The sequence below is a fragment of the Conger conger genome, chromosome 6 (assembly GCF_963514075.1).
Source record: "Conger conger chromosome 6, fConCon1.1, whole genome shotgun sequence".
NCBI classification, from domain to species: domain Eukaryota; kingdom Metazoa; phylum Chordata; class Actinopteri; order Anguilliformes; family Congridae; genus Conger; species Conger conger.
The window spans coordinates 1,724,185-1,740,675 of record NC_083765.1 but is presented as its reverse complement, the minus strand read 5'-3'; the positions used below and the strand labels follow the sequence as shown (position 1 = coordinate 1,740,675).

The following is a 16,491-nucleotide window of genomic DNA, read 5'->3' as shown; positions in this document are numbered from 1 at the left end:
CTCAGGCAGTAAGAGCAGTCGTCTGGCAGTCGGAGGGTCGCTGGTTCGATCCCCCGCCCGGGCTGTATCGAAGTGTCCCTGAGCAAGACACCTAACCCCTAAACACTCCTGACGAGCTGGTCGGTGCCTTGCATGGCCGCCAATCGCCGTTGGTGTGTGAGTGTGTGTATGAATGGGTGAATGAGAAGCATCAATTGTACAGCGCTTTGGATAAAGGCGCTATATAAGTGCCAACCATTTACCATTTACACTGCTGTAAGAACACAGTGTCATTAGCTACACACTGCTGTAAGAACACTGTGTCATTAGCTACACACTGCTGTAAGAACACTGTGTCATTAGCTACACACTGCTGTAGGAACACTGTGTCATTAGCCACACACTGCTGTAAGAACACTGTGTCATTAGCTACACACTGCTGTAAGAACACTGTGTCATTAGCTACACACTGCTGTAGGAACACTGTGTCATTAGCTACACACTGCTGTAGGAACACTGTGTCATTAGCTACACACTGCTGTAAGAACACTGTGTCATTAGCTACACACTGCTGTAGGAACACTGTGTCATTAGCTACACACTGCTGTAGGAACACTGTGTCATTAGCTACACACTGCTGTAAGAACACTGTGTCATTAGCTACACACTGCTGTAGGAACACTGTGTCATTAGCTACACACTGCTGTAAGAACACTGCCATTAGCTACACACTGCTGCAGGAACACTGTGTCATTAGCTACACACTGCTGTAGGAACACTGTGTCATTAGCTACACACTGCTGTAGGAACACTGTGTCATTAGCTACACACTGCTGTAGGAACACTGTGTCATTAGCTACACACTGCTGTAGGAACACTGTGTCATTAGCCACACACTGCTGTAAGAACACTGTGTCATTAGCTACACACTGCTGTAGGAACACTGTGTCATTAGCTACACACTGCTGTAAGAACACTGTGTCATTAGCTACACACTGCTGTAGGAACACTGTGTCATTAGCTACACACTGCGGTAGGAACACTGTGTCATTAGCTACACACTGCTGTAAGAACACTGCCATTAGCTACACACTGCTGCAGGAACACTGTGTCATTAGCTACACACTGCTGTAGGAACACTGTGTCATTAGCTACACACTGCTGTAGGAACACTGTGTCATTAGCTACACACTGCTGTAGGAACACTGTGTCATTAGCCACACACTGCTGTAAGAACACTGTGTCATTAGCTACACACTGCTGTAAGAACACTGTGTCATTAGCTACACACTGCTGTTGGAACACTGTGTCATTAGCTACACACTGCTGTAGGAACGCTGTGTCATTAGCTACACACTGCTGTAGGAACGCTGTGTCATTAGCTACACACTGCTGTAGGAACACTGTGTCATTAGCTACACACTGCGGTAGGAACACTGTGTCATTAGCTACACACTGCTGTAAGAACACTGTGTCATTAGCTACACACTGCTGTAGGAACACTGTGTCATTAGCTACACACTGCTGTAGGAACACTGTGTCATTCGCTGTGTGATTTCCTCTGCAGCGGAAACTACAGCTTTCTGTAGGCTGCCATTTATTGGTCAGATTGAGTTGTGATCCATGTGTTTGAGAGAGGGTGATTTTAACAAAAAGCATAGTGGCTCCACAGCAGAAACACTCTGACTCTGTCTCATTACACAATGTTTTACAAGAAAGCAGCTGCAGACGGTTTTCATGTAACAGGTGGTACTTAAGTCTCATTTACCACTGGACTATCCAAACCTATTGATGAAACAGGCTGAAATGTCCTGTATGTCCAGAATTAAAATTCACCAGTTTTTACTTCATGTTTATGCTCTATTTAACCACATGACAGCAAGTTCTGACCCGTAGATCTTCAGCAGAACGAGTGTAACAGTGCACACAGGCATGTGTAGTTGGCCACTGCACACACTGAGAATGATTAATGTTAACAAGCCTCTGTGTGTGCCACAGAACATATTCTCCTCATGTTTTATCCACACGCTTTATCATTATCTTTATGCTGTTATAGTAACACACTAATAACACACCAGTGTGCTTTATGCTGTTATAGTAACACACTAATAACAAATCAGTGTGCCTTATGTTGTTATAGTAACACACTAATAACACACCAGTGTGCTTTATGCTGTTATAGTAACACACTAATTACACACCAGTGTGCTTTATGCTGTTATAGTAACACACTAATAACACACCAGTGTGCTTTATGCTGTTATAGTAACACACTAATAACATACCAGTGTGCTTTATGTTGTTATAGTAACATGCTAATAACACACCAGTGTGCTTTATGCTGTTATAGTAACAGACTAATAACATACCAGTGTGCTTTATGCTGTTATAGTAACATGCTAATAACACACCAGTGTACTTTATGCTGTTATAGTAACAGACTAATAACACATCAGTGTGATTTATGCTGTTATAGTAACATACTAATAACACACCAGTGTGCGTTTTGCTGTTATAGTAACATACTAATAACACACCAGTGTGCTTTATGCTGTTATAGTAACATACTAATAACACACCAGTGTGCTTTATGCTGTTATAGTAACACACTAATAACACAACACAGTGTGTGCATGTGTGAGCAAGAGTGTTTATACCCCCACACATATATATACACACTCTCATCCACATACACTCTGGTGTGCTATTAGTACGCGTGCGTGTGAGTGTGTGTGCATATTATTGTGATTGTCCCTGATGGTGTCCTCTGTCTGTGTATCTGCAGCAGGGAGTGTGTTTGTGTGTGGTTGTGTGTGTGTGTGTGTGTGTGTGTATTATTGTGATTGTCGCTGATGGTGTCCTCTGTCTGTGTGTCTGCAGCAGTGAGTGTGTTTGTGTGTGGTTGTGTGTGCGTGTGAGTGTGTGTGTGTATTATTGTGATTGTACCTGATGGTGTCCTCTGTGTGCGTGTCTGCAGCAGGGAGTGTCTATGGCCAGGTTAAACTGCATGAACGTGTGGGACGGAGCGTGGAGTTCCCAACCGAAGTGAAGAACAGCAGGAATATGATGTACCTCAGTAAGGTAATTGCACACGTGATCAGCGGTGAAAGGGAGCCACTCTCTAACGAGTACGATAGCAGACTGCAGTGGAACAGCAGCACTGGATTATTCTCCCTCTCTGGGCTCAAGATGGAGGACAAAGGACTGTATACAGTTGTGAGAAACGATGGGACTCAGTCTGTAGAGGTGAAATACCAGCTGATGGTGTACGGTAAGTATGACTGGCTATGTGTGTGTATTGTATTATTGCATTTTCTCATTTAAATGTTAGGTACAGAAGTATGTTAAACAGAGTGGATGTATGCGTGCCATGTACAGGTTACATGATTAGGAGGCTGAATTTCAATATATCTGTCATTTTCTCTTTGTAAAATAAAACAAACTTGATATTACTGTATTGTAATGTGATTATGTACTGTATTTGTTTGTATAATGTTTGTGTTCATGACTGTTCTAATATATTATCATCTCTCTTTCGCATATGATCTCGGAAATACCGTGGTGCTTAGACGGAGATGGTGAGTTACAGAGCAACGCGATCACGTTAATATCACTGCAGATATGATGTTATGGTTTAAATAACAATAATGCGTGATTCAGATGGTTTTTAAAAGTGTTTAATTTCCCCGATTACCCGAGAGAGCCGTTGTAGAGCCCCTTTAAGTACTGAATGCATGAGAGAGAAATGTTCTTTCTCTCAACATTCAAGTAACCTTTAGATTCAGGTATTCTCCGCTTGCCTGTGATTGGCCCAGATGAATCACATGGGGTGTTTGGACAGGTCACATTTTACTGTCATGTTGGATTTTCTTTTCAAAGTTCAGCTGTGTTGTGACTAATAATGTTTTGAATGCTGTATCTCACTCTGTTCTCTCTGCACAGTTCCTGTATCAAAACCCAATGTCAGTGTCATTAGTGATGAATATCCCTGCAAGTTAATGTGCACTGTGGAGAGAGGGACAGACGCGACCCTGACCTGGTACAGAGGGGATGAGGAGAAACCCTACAGTAGCTCCCCTGTTCACAGTGCCACAGATCTGTATCTACCTCAGACTGTGGAGAGGAGCGGTATCTACACCTGTGAGGTGAAGAACTCTGTCAGTACTAATAGATCAGCCCCACTGACTGTGGGAGACCACTGCACAGGTGAGCTGACTGCACCTCACTCACACCTGTACACACCTACACACCTCACACCTGTACACACATACACACCTCACTCACACCTGTACACACCTACACACCTCACACCTGTACACACCTACACACCTCACACACACCAGTACACACCTACACACCTCACACCTGTACACACCTACACACCTCACACACACCAGTACACACCTACACACCTCACACACACCTGTACACACCTACACACCTCACTCACACCTGTACACACCTACACACCTCACACCTGTACACACCTCACTCACACCTGTACACACCTACACACCTCACACCTGTACACACCTCATAGATCAGACCTGAGAGATCAGCCCCACTGACTGTGGGAGACCACTGCACAGGTGAGCTTACTGCACACCACTCACACCTGTACACACCTACACACCTCACACCTGTACACACCTACACACCTCACACACACCTGTACACACCTACACACCTCACTCACACCTGTACACACCTCACTCACACCTGTACACACCTACACACCTCACACCTGTACACACCTCACTCACACCTGTACACACCTACACACCTCACACCTGTACACACCTCATAGATCAGACCTGAGAGATCAGACCCACTGACTGTGGGAGACCACTGCACAGGTGAGCTGACTGCACACCACTCACCATCTCTGCACACCTGTTTACACCTGAAATTACGAATAAATGAGAGAAAAGACAGAAAAGATCTTTGTTGTTGGTGATTTGATTACACAATATATGAAATATGTACATTTACCTCACTGGACTTTCCATTGTTGTCCTTGTTCAGTGGAATTCAGCTTTAACCTCCACGTGTTCTCTGAAAGTGGGGGTTTGAAGGAGGGTGGATCCAAAGCCCCCACCCTCCAAATACCCTATTCAAAAGTGCACAGGACATGTTTGCTTCCCAAAACTGACTAGTGATATGAAGAAAATGTTAGTAAAAATTTGATGAAATGTGACCATTGAAATGATAAACTAATTTGTTAAACATAATAAAACTAACATTGATGTATTTATTGACACGTTGACACATGCATTTTGGAAATAATGTTGGAAGGTAACACCCAGCTCCTACTCCTGTTCGGCTGTTGATCAGCCCAAAAAAAAGAAAAAACCATGATAACACCTGTCCTCACCTGTCCTCACCTGTGCTCAACTGTGCTCACCTGTCCTCAGGTGGAGCTGCAGGCAGCTGGCAGACGGAGGGCTGTAGAGTGTGGAGCCTGGCTCTGGGACTTGTTGTGACGCTGCACAGTCTTCTGGTCTAAACCTGGTGGGGGACAATGAACTTTGACTCCAGTATTAACACTAACCCACCACATACCACAACACATTAACCACAGTATTAACACTAACCCACCACACACCACACCACATTAACCACAGTATTAACACTAACCCACCACATACCACACCACATTAACCACAGTATTAACACTAACCCACCACATACCACACCACATTAACCACAGTATTAACACTAACCCACCACATACCACACCACATTAACCACAGTATTAACACTAACCCACCACATACCACACCACATTAACCACAGTATTAACACTAACCCACCACATACCACACCACATTAACCACAGTATTAACTCTAACCCACCACATACCACACCACATTAACCACACTATTAACACTAACCCACCACATACCACACCACATTAACCACAGTATTAACACTAACCCACCACATACCACACCACATTAACCACAGTATTAACACTAACCCACCACATACCACACCACATTAACCACAGTATTAACACTAACCCACCACATACCACACCACATTAACCACAGTATTAACACTAACCCACCACATACCACACCACATTAACCACAGTATTAACACTAACCCACCACATACCACACCACATTAACCACAGTATTAACACTAACCCACCACATACCACACCACATTAACCACACTATTAACACTAACCCACCACATACCACACCACATTAACCACAGTATTAACACTAACCCACCACATACCACACCACATTAACCACAGTATTAACACTAACCCACCACATACCACACAGCATTAACCACAGTATTAACACTAACCCACCACATACCACACCACATTAACCACAGTATTAACACTAACCCACCACATACCACACCACATTAACCACAGTATTAACACTAACCCACCACATACCACACCACATTAACCACAGTATTAACACTAACCCACCACATACCACACAGCATTAACCACAGTATTAACACTAACCCACCACATACCACACCACATTAACCACAGTATTAACACTAACCCACCACATACCACACCACATTAACCACAGTATTAACACTAACCCACCACATACCACACCACATTAACCACAGTATTAACACTAACCCACCACATACCACACCACATTAACCACAGTATTAACACTAACCCACCACATACCACACAGCATTAACCACAGTATTAACACTAACCCACCACATACCACACCACATTAACCACAGTATTAACACTAACCCACCACATACCACACCACATTAACCACAGTATTAACACTAACCCACCACATACCACACCACATTAACCACAGTATTAACACTAACCCACCACATACCACACCACATTAACCACAGTATTAACACTAACCCACCCCACAGTATTGTTCTTGGTCACACCCTGAATGAGAAGATGCATTACATTCAATGGGTGCTTTGGGTTCACGTTTGGGGGAATTTCAATATTAAGGGTGTGGAACACAAAGCTGAGTATCTGATTGGTCTATGGAGTATGGGGAGGGGCTCTGTGTGTGACATCATTCTGTAAGGGTGGGATTTGGAAATAAAAAGCTTTTTGTTACCTCGCTCATACCTTTACAGTTATCTTTGAGTAGTGTGAGATGCTATTTTAGTTTTAATTTTCATGAAACATCTCCTCATGTTTGTGAAGAGCTTATTTTGATAATGCTAATGTTGAGTATATTTCCTTAGGCTATTAAGATTGGGCCTTGAGGTGAAAGTGGGGGCAGTTGGTAGAAGAAGGGAAGATGGAGCGTGGAGCATCTAGCTGAGACCCTGCTCACTAGCGACTGTCTCGTTGTTCTATGTTGTTCAAATTAGAGTTATTAGTTTGAATTTATAGTTATAGTTGAATCAAGTCACAGAACTTCAAGCAACCCCTTGGCCACTAAACCCCACGCCTTACAGTAGCTTTGTTTGCTGAGCTCTTCAGATACTTTGCTCTTGGTGTGGAACAGTCCTGCCACAAAAGTTCAGAACAACACACCTGGACAATCTCACAAGATCAGTAAATGATAATTGTTTCCAGTGTTGAAAATGTCTCGGCTGTGTATTTATTTACATTCAGTTCAGCTACTCTTACATTGTATAAGTCCGTAAGAGTGTTTTACCATTTATGTCACACTAGGTCACAGAGAGTCCTGATGGGCTGTTTCCTGTTTCTGTTCTGCAGATGAGTCAGAGCTGCAGAGGGCCCAGCAGGTTTCTGTTCTCCTGTCATCCTGTCATCCTGTCATCCTCCACCTCATGGGTCTAACTCTGTCCTGGGGGCCCCCGTGTCTGCTGCCTGCCCCCTCTGTCTGTTCCCCCCCTGTGTCCACTGCACCCTCTCTATCTGCCAGTCAGACCCTTCAATCTCAGATAACCGTCACACGATAAAAGACAATTTCACTGTCATGGAATTTCATTTTTCTGAACTTCTTAAACTGTTGCTGATAGAACTCTGTTTAGTCCATGTGCTCCTTACCTTCTGAAGCTGTGTACTCCAGCTCAGTGTCTCTCTGTGTCCACACCTTCTGAAGCTGTGTACTCCAGCTCAGTGTCTCTCTGTGTCCACACCTTCTGAAGCTGTGTACTCCAGCTCAGTGTCTCTGTGTCCACACCTTCTGAAGCTGTGTGTAGTCCAGCTCAGTGTCTCTGTGTCCACACCTTCTGAAGCTGTGTACTCCAGCTCAGTGTCTCTGTGTCCACACCTTCTGAAGCTGTGTACTCCAGCTCAGTGTCTCTCTGTGTCCACACCTTCTGAAGCTGTGTAGTCCAGCTCAGTGTCTCTCTGTGTCCACACCTTCTGAAGCTGTGTACTCCAGCTCAGTGTCTCTCTGTGTCCACACCTTCTGAAGCTGTGCACTCCAGCTCAGTGTCTCTGTGTCCACACCTTCTGAAGCTGTGTACTCCAGCTCAGTGAGTGTCTTTCTCTGTCAACATTGATGTGAAATCCTGCTGTTTCATTGCCATTTTAATTCAACGTTACTCATGTTAACTGCCTTTTTATGGTTTAATTCTGTCATATCACTTGTTCAGTTTAATTTACTTCAGTGTCATATCGGTGCGGTTCAGTTTATAGTTTAATTCAGTTTTGTATCCGTTTGTTCAGTTTATTGTGTAATTCAGTGTCATGTCTCTGTCTCTTATCTGTCAGAGTGGGGATTCCTTAATGCTACTGAATTGTATTACGTATTTTAAGGAACAAATTGAAACATTTCTGTTGTGTCTGTGAATTATTTTCAGTGATTATGGGCTCCTATTCCACATATGACACTGAATTGTTGCATTTATAACTGACTCATGTTCAAATAAAAATATATTTCTGAATTGGTATCATGTATGTGTATTATGTACTATGTGTCTGTTTTATCACTGGGTTGTATGCCCATCTGTGTATTATGTGTGTTTTTTATGTATGTATGGGAGTTTGAGTCAAACAGCTGTTACGAAAAAAGGACACAATCTTTGTGGAAAGATGAGTCCATCTGAACCACGTTTATAAAGCCCGGCTTTAAACTCCGTTTATAAAGCCCGGCTTTAAACTCCTTTTATAAAGCCTGGCTTTAAACTCCTTTTATAAAGCCCGGCTTTAAACTCCTTTTATAAAGCCCGGCTTTAAACTCCTTTTATAAAGCCTGGCTTTAAACTCCTTTTATAAAGCCTGGCTTTAAACTCCTTTTGTAAAGCCCGGCTTTAAACTCCTTTTGTAAAACCTGGCTTTCAACACATTTATTTCCCATTTTCTGTGTTCAAGATTTGATTTAAGAAAGCCAGTTTCAAAAGACCTACGCCCTTAAAAAAAATGAAAAAAGAAAGGCTCTTCCTCTCTGGGGCACCTCCTAAAAGTGCTTTACTTTCTGATAAGTGTGCGCTCACATGCACTCAGAGAAACCCTGTAGATGTGTGCTGTATATCATCTGGAGATTTTAAGTACTCTCCGAGAAACTTAGTGGGCAGTGTGTTTAATGGGAAGTGTATTTAATAGGCAGTACATTTAGCGGGCAGTGTGTTTCGAGGGCAGTGTATTTAGCAGGCAGTGTGTTTAGTGGGCAGTATGTTTAGTGGGCAGTGTGTTTAGTAGGCAGTACGTTTAGCGGGCAGTGTGTTTCGAGGGCAGTGTATTTAGCAGGCAGTGTGTTTAGTGGGCAGTATGTTTAGTGGGCAGTGTGTTTAGTAGGCAGTACGTTTAGCGGGCAGTGTGTTTAGAGGGCAGTGTGTTTAGCGGGCAGTGTGTTTAGTGGGCAGTGTGTTTAGTGGGCAGTATGTTTAGTGGGCAGTGTGTTTAGTGGGCAGTATGTTTAGTGGGCAGTGTGTTTAGTGGACAGTGTGTATAGTGGGCAGTGTGTTTATTTGGCAGTGTGTTTAGTGGGCAGTGTGTTTATTTGGCAGTGTGTTTAGTGGGCAGTGTGTTTAGTGGGGAGTGTGTATTTTGAGGACACAGGAGTTAAGAGGCTGTTTCAGACACAGCCAAGGTCTCTGCTCCACTTCCTGTTACAGATGACAGGCAGTTCTGAACAGGAAACAAACAGGAAATCATTCTGTAGAATTGGAGCTTTCTTATTTATCTTTGGTAAATGTCCTTATACAATATTTTTGTCTGGGATCACTTGTAAATAAGCATGTTTTTTTTAGTTTGGTCGATCATATCTCTGTTGTCACTATATTATTAGCATTGTATCTTATATCATTGGAAAGCCTGTTCATTTCCCTGTCCCAAGTGAAATGTGTCAAATTTCCCAGCCAATGTCAATCAGTGTATTCTCCTGTTGGTATTGGTTATTGGTTTGAGTTGTTTAAGGGATTGGGTGTGTTTTGGGTGGGTGTCTGTGGTTCTGGTGTCTGTGTTCTGGTGTCTGTGTTCAGTTCCGTGCTGCAGTCACATGACCTGCCTGACCTGTCACTCAGGCTGTTTACCCTGGGCTGCTCTGGAAGGCGATTGGTTGGCTGTGATCTGGCCTCTTCTGAATGGCGTGTGTGTGTGGTGTACATGTCAGTGTAGACAGCTCTGTATTTTAGTTTTCTCAAGACTCAGTCACAAACAGGGCAGACAAATGGCCCTTTATTCATTCCCATTCCATTCTGTTTGTATCACACTTTTCACAGAGGACTGTCACAAAGATTTTCACCATGCGATCAGCATCAGACAATGTGCAGAACACTACTTCTATTGGCTACTTCAGAAATCTCCTGGATTAATTTCACATGAATATCTACTCTCTGCACCATCCTACTTTATATGTCGGTGAATTTCTTTAACTTTTATCAGTAGTAGTAGACGAGCATCACATGGCTCAGCTTTTGTGTGCAGTCATGTTTATTCTTGTCCCTGATGCTCTGGTTCAAACTCTAAACGCCTAACTCTAAACAAGCACAGAATTAACACTGAGCAGCAGGGGGTTGACGTCACTTATTTCAAGGTTATAGTTATAGTATAGTTATCGTGGGCTGCGTTTCCCGAGGCCTTCTTAACGCTACGTCGTTCGTAAGATATACCTTGAGCTCTGCCTTCAGCGTGTTTCCCGGAACGTTCTTAGCTAAGTATACCTTCTGTACGTGCTACTTTCATATGGTTAGTCTGGACCACTCTTCTCTATACCTTATCGATGTTGCTACTAGTGGCCACCACTGTTATGACCGCAAGCCTCTGAAATCAGCTGTTGCTCTCAGTTACATTTCAATCTGTTCAGCAATATTTACACTAATAATTCTACAGTTGTATTTGGCTAATAATATTACTAAAATACCACATTAATGGGACTGTAAATTACGAAGGATGCATGTTGCACTTTATTGAACATGTTGCCTAATTGCCTTTTAAATTATATTCATGAACTGACAATTTCCCACTCTCTCTGTGTGCTAGAGCGATGTTTATCCATAGTTCTTTCTTTATTTTGTTGGACACCGTGGTAATAAAACTGGAAAATAATGTTCCTATATAAATGATATTATACTATAATTAGATAATTTAGTTTGTAAGCTTTTAATTCTATTAATAAGTTCCCACCAGTCGTGATGAATGCAATATTTTTAAGTATTTCTGCAGTGTTCTATTCTTAAAGAACACTGCTCTCTCTCTATTCATAAAGAACACTACTCTCTCTATTCATAAAGAACACTACTCTCTCTCTATTCATAAAGAACACTACTCTCTCTCATCACAATCTTAAAGTTGTTGATGGGCCAAGTGAAGTCGCACGTAGAAGCTATCCCTTAAGCAACCGCCTAAGTGATAGTTTAGGGAACACACAGAGAAAAGTAAACAGCTTTAGTAAGGTATACCTTAGAGCAGGGGTCGGCAACCCTGGTCCTGGAGAGCCGCAGGGTGTGCTGGCTTTTGTCGTTACTCAGCACTTAATTGATCGATTAAAGCAGTGGATTACACAGTTAACTCGCCTCACCTGGTTTCTTGGGTATGAATCAGTTGCTGGTATTAAGGCGAAAACAAAAACCAGCACACCCTGCGGCTCTCCAGGACCAGGGTTGCCGACCCCTGCCTTAGAGAGTCTTTGTAAAACTCTAAGAGACACCGTTATCAGGAAGTGCGCCCCAGCTTTCCCCCCTGTACCCGAAGGACGCTGTTTCAGTCGGCGCCTGTCGCTGACGCTGTCTGTTCACACATCACAGAGCAAGACTGTTACTTCACTTATTCTTGTCTTTTAAAACAAAAACCCACCCAAGAAACTGTGAAAAATCTAATCGCCATAACCCATTTTCATTCAATCAATGTCTGTTTATTGACCGAAAATGCTTATCAAATGCACTATTTTCTAAATCCGCTCATATTTACCGATCACATGATTATAAGATGCCAAATGAGCATTACAGTAATGGCAATGGTCACAACTGACATTTACTCATTTCTAAAAGGAAAACGGGTTGAAAGGTATCAACATGTCCAAAGATAAATGGCCTTAAACTCAAACACAAATCTGGTAAATGTCTCATCCACTAAAGAATACAAACACCCGTCACTTACTGTGTGTCTGTATTCTGTCTGCAGCAGCAGATGAGCCCAGATTTAAGTGTAAAAACTGAAGCACAGCAGCAGTCATCTCTAATCACACACAGCTCTTCATCACACTGATTTCGCTAAAAACAGAGTAGTCTGGTGGAAACCGCCGTTTCTGATCAGGCCATGGCCCAATTCCCGATGTTTGGTCACCTTCCGCCACCTTGTGGGCATTGATGGTACTACCAGACACACATTCTCAGCCCACCGTGACTGAATCGAGATTTTGAACACGCACTGCGTGTGACGCATCGCCTGTTTCTGCTCATGCGGAGCCGGAGCAGATTAACGGTCTGATTTTAAGGGCGATTTAAAACACAATGCAGAGGCCACAGGCCATCGTGTTTCATTTTGTAAAAGATGGATTTATCTCTTCTATTTAACCTCCCTGCTAAAAGCTGATTGATTACATTACAATTACATTACATTACAATTACATTACATGGCATTTAGCAGACGCTCTTATCCAGAGCGACGTAAAACGAAGTGCAAATCAAACACAAGTACAAGTGCGAAGAGGACCAATTGGAACCCTTGATACATACATCAACTTCCAAACTTGCATACCACAGTTGCCAGCTACAATACCCCGAGTACAACAATACAATAGCTAATAGAAACCTGGTCTTGCTGGTGTATAGGTCTTGATAAGTGATTGAATATATACAGAGGCTGATCCCTTAACTGCCTGGTACACGACCACCAAAGTTTTTAATTTGATGCAAGCCATAACAGTCTGCCAGTGGAGGTTGCTGAGCAGGGGGGTGACATGAATGTCTGGGAACATTGAATACCAGACGGGCTGCAGCATTCTGGATCAGTTGTAGGGGTCTGATGGCAGATGCTTGAAGGCCAGCCAGCAGAGAATTGCAATAGTCCAGGCGGGACAGGCGGGAGTGGAGTAGGTGTTGAGAAAGGGTCAGATTCCCGGGTCACCGTAGCAATGTTCTCGGAGAAGGACAGCCTGTTGTCCATCACCACTCCAAGGTTTCTTGCACTAGGGGATGAGGTCATTGTGGTATCCCCTAGTGAGATGGAAAAATCGGAGAAGGGAGAGGTTAGAGCAGGGATGAAGATTACCTCCATTTTACCTGGGTTGAGCTTTAGATGGTGGTTGCGCATCCAGCTCTGGATGTCTCTCAGGCAGGCGGAGATACGGGTAGAGACCTGTGTATCTGATGGGGGGAAGGAGAGAAAGAGTTGGGTGTCATCGGCATAACAATGATATGAGATGCCATGAGCAGAGATAACGGGGCCAAGGGATCTTGTGTAGATGGAGAAGAGGAGGGGTCTGAGGACTGAGCCCTGGGAGACCGGCCAGAGAGATGAGATTTTATCCAGTCTATGGCTGTGCCACAGATCCCTGTAGATGCCAGGGAGGCTAAGAGGATGGAGTGGTTGACCGTGTGAGCAGAGCGTGTGTGTGTGAGTGAGCAGAGCGTGTGTGTGTGAGTGAGCAGTGTGTGTGTGTGAGTGAGCAGAGAGTGTGTGTGTATGTGAGCAGAGAGTGTGTGTATGAGTGAGCAGAGCGTGTGTGTGTGAGTGAGCAGAGTGTGTGTGTGAGTGAGCAGAGCGTGTGTGTGTGTGAGCAGAGCGTGTGTGTGAGTGAGCAGAGCGTGTGTGTGTGAGAGCAGAGCGTGTGAGTATGAGTGATTTGATCACGCTGTTGCTGTGCTAATGTTCCTCTCTCTCACTCACTCTCTGCCACTCTTTTCAGGCACCCTCACGTACAGCATGCACATGCACACATTGCAATGTGCTGATGTTGAATTTGCGTCTCTGACACACAAACACAGTGGAAGTGGAATTGATGGGTGATGAGATTAAGAATGCGGGCCAGCTGATTGTACATTGTACGAGCTACGCACACAATGGGTGTGACAGTGAGTGATGTGTTATTAACATTAAACACATGTCTGGATAAACCCTTTTAATGGTGCTATCATAGCTATGAGAAGGCAGAGACAGATTTAAGGTCATGGAAAGAAAGAAATCACATTTTTATTAAATATAACTGATGGCAGCTCTTGAGCATTCAGTGGAATGTTATAGGGGAAAGTGCAGCTATGCCGACACAACACAAAGTACCCAGAGGAGACCCACACACACAGGGAGAATAAACAAACTCTGTTGCTTCTTCACTCGGGTTATCTTTTTGAGGGGCAATGAATGGCAGACCTCACCCTAAATGTGACGTATAAGTCTGACAAGGCCAAAGAGTCTCTGCTGGTCTTTGTTTCTCTGCATTTCATCATTAGTGCAGTTGATTACACTGTTCACTCACTTCAACTGGTTACTGGGGTCTGAATTTAGTGCAGATTTTAAGGTGGAAACAGAAACCAGCAGAGCTACTCGCTCTCCAGGACCAGGGCTGCTGACCCCTGCCCTCGATGCAGATTGGTGCATTTTCATGGTTCTGTATATAGTTCTATACATACTCTACTTTATTTGAGAAAATTCTGAGAACTGTCAAGTTTCGTTTAATGCTGCATTTGCATGAAAGTATTGAAAAAATGAAACTTTTTAAAAATTGATCTCCCCAAATTCCAACACTGATGAATGTTCTAATATTAACCTGCTTTGCACTTCTTTACAACTTCATTAATGTTATTTTCCACAGATTTAAAAAAGAGGTCACGTGTAATACTCACCAAGCACTTCATTAGGTATTTATTAGACTCATTCTTTTAGACCTACTCCTGTAGCCTATCCACTTAGAGTCCTAAGAGATCAGCAGTTTCTGAGAAACTCAAATCACCCTGTCTGCCACCAACAATCATTCCACGGTCAAAGTCACTGAGATCACATTTTTTCCCCATTCTGATGGTTGATGTGAACATTAACTGAAGCTCCTGACCCGTATCTACATGATTGTATGCATTGCACTGCTGCCACACAATTGGCTGATTAGACAATCACATGAATAAGTAGGTGTAACAAAGTAAAAATGTTCCTAATAAAGTGCTCAGTGAGGGTACCAAATGGACCAAATAGAAATACAAACAGAATAATAACATAACTGCAATTTGCAAATATATTTCCCACATCTTTTATACGTTTTTAAACAAAAGGAAAAGTGTTGACTCTGATTTTGCAACAGGCTCTCAAAGGGCTAAGTCTGGTAATTGTGTCTAGTGCCTTTGCTGGGATCTCATATTCCCCAAACTGCTGCTTATTAAGGGGAAGTGCAAGCTTCTGGAGAACATGTTTCCCTCCCGACTCTGGTCTGCTTGGAGCTCAGTTCCTCATCAAGCCTTGGCGTTTGCCAGAGCCAGGGGTGCTGTGTGGCTCTGCAGAAACCTTCAGAGGTCCACACAATCATTCAGAGTTGCACTAGGACTTCTGTCCTGTTCATTTATGGCAATGTCCATTTGGTCCATTGTTCCCATTGAGGGACAGGGTATAGCTAGGTGTTGACATTCTCCCTCAGTTGTTGGTTTTTGTTCATCTGCCCTGTTTAGATTCAGCACTAACCAAGCACAGCCCTGTTTAGCTTCAGTACCTGACCAAGCCAAGCCCTGTTTAGCTTCAGTACCTGACCAAGCCCAGCCCTGTTTAGCTTCAGTACCTGACCAAGCTCAGCCCTGTTTAGCTTCAGTACCTGACCAAGCTCAGCCCTGCTTCAGCCATCAGGCCGGGGAAATTAACAGGACAATAATTCTGCTGGTGGGGGTGTTGAGGAAATAACTACAAAATATGTATTTACTGTTGTGTGCAGGCTGTACCTACCTGGTACCTGCAGGTTTAAATATCCTGTAGACGAGCTAGCACACGTCATTGGCTGATGCTAGCATAACTGTGGGTTAATAGTCTGTCCAACAACAACAAGTTATCGGATGATATTCAAATGAAATCTACGTCACTGGTTGCGCGTGCTTATGCTCGGCATCGACCGTTGGCTGGAATGAGTGTAAGATCTATGGTTAGATCAGACCACTCAATGTAAAACTATAGGTGGCTACTTGACCGTGAGAAACTATAC

At 43.4% G+C, this 16,491-nt stretch overlaps 1 protein-coding gene across 2 annotated transcripts in view; it reads left to right on the top strand.

The window, feature by feature from the left end:
• LOC133130687 (SLAM family member 9-like) overlaps positions 1–7,818 on the top strand; it is a 49,823-nt gene extending 42,005 nt beyond the window's left edge. For both annotated transcript variants that reach the window (XM_061245450.1, XM_061245451.1), the window contains exon 6: positions 7,753–7,818. The gene's annotated coding sequence lies outside the window, so the exon portion shown is untranslated. The remainder of the gene's footprint in view (positions 1–7,752) is intronic.
• The last annotated feature ends 8,673 nt before the right edge of the window (positions 7,819–16,491 follow it).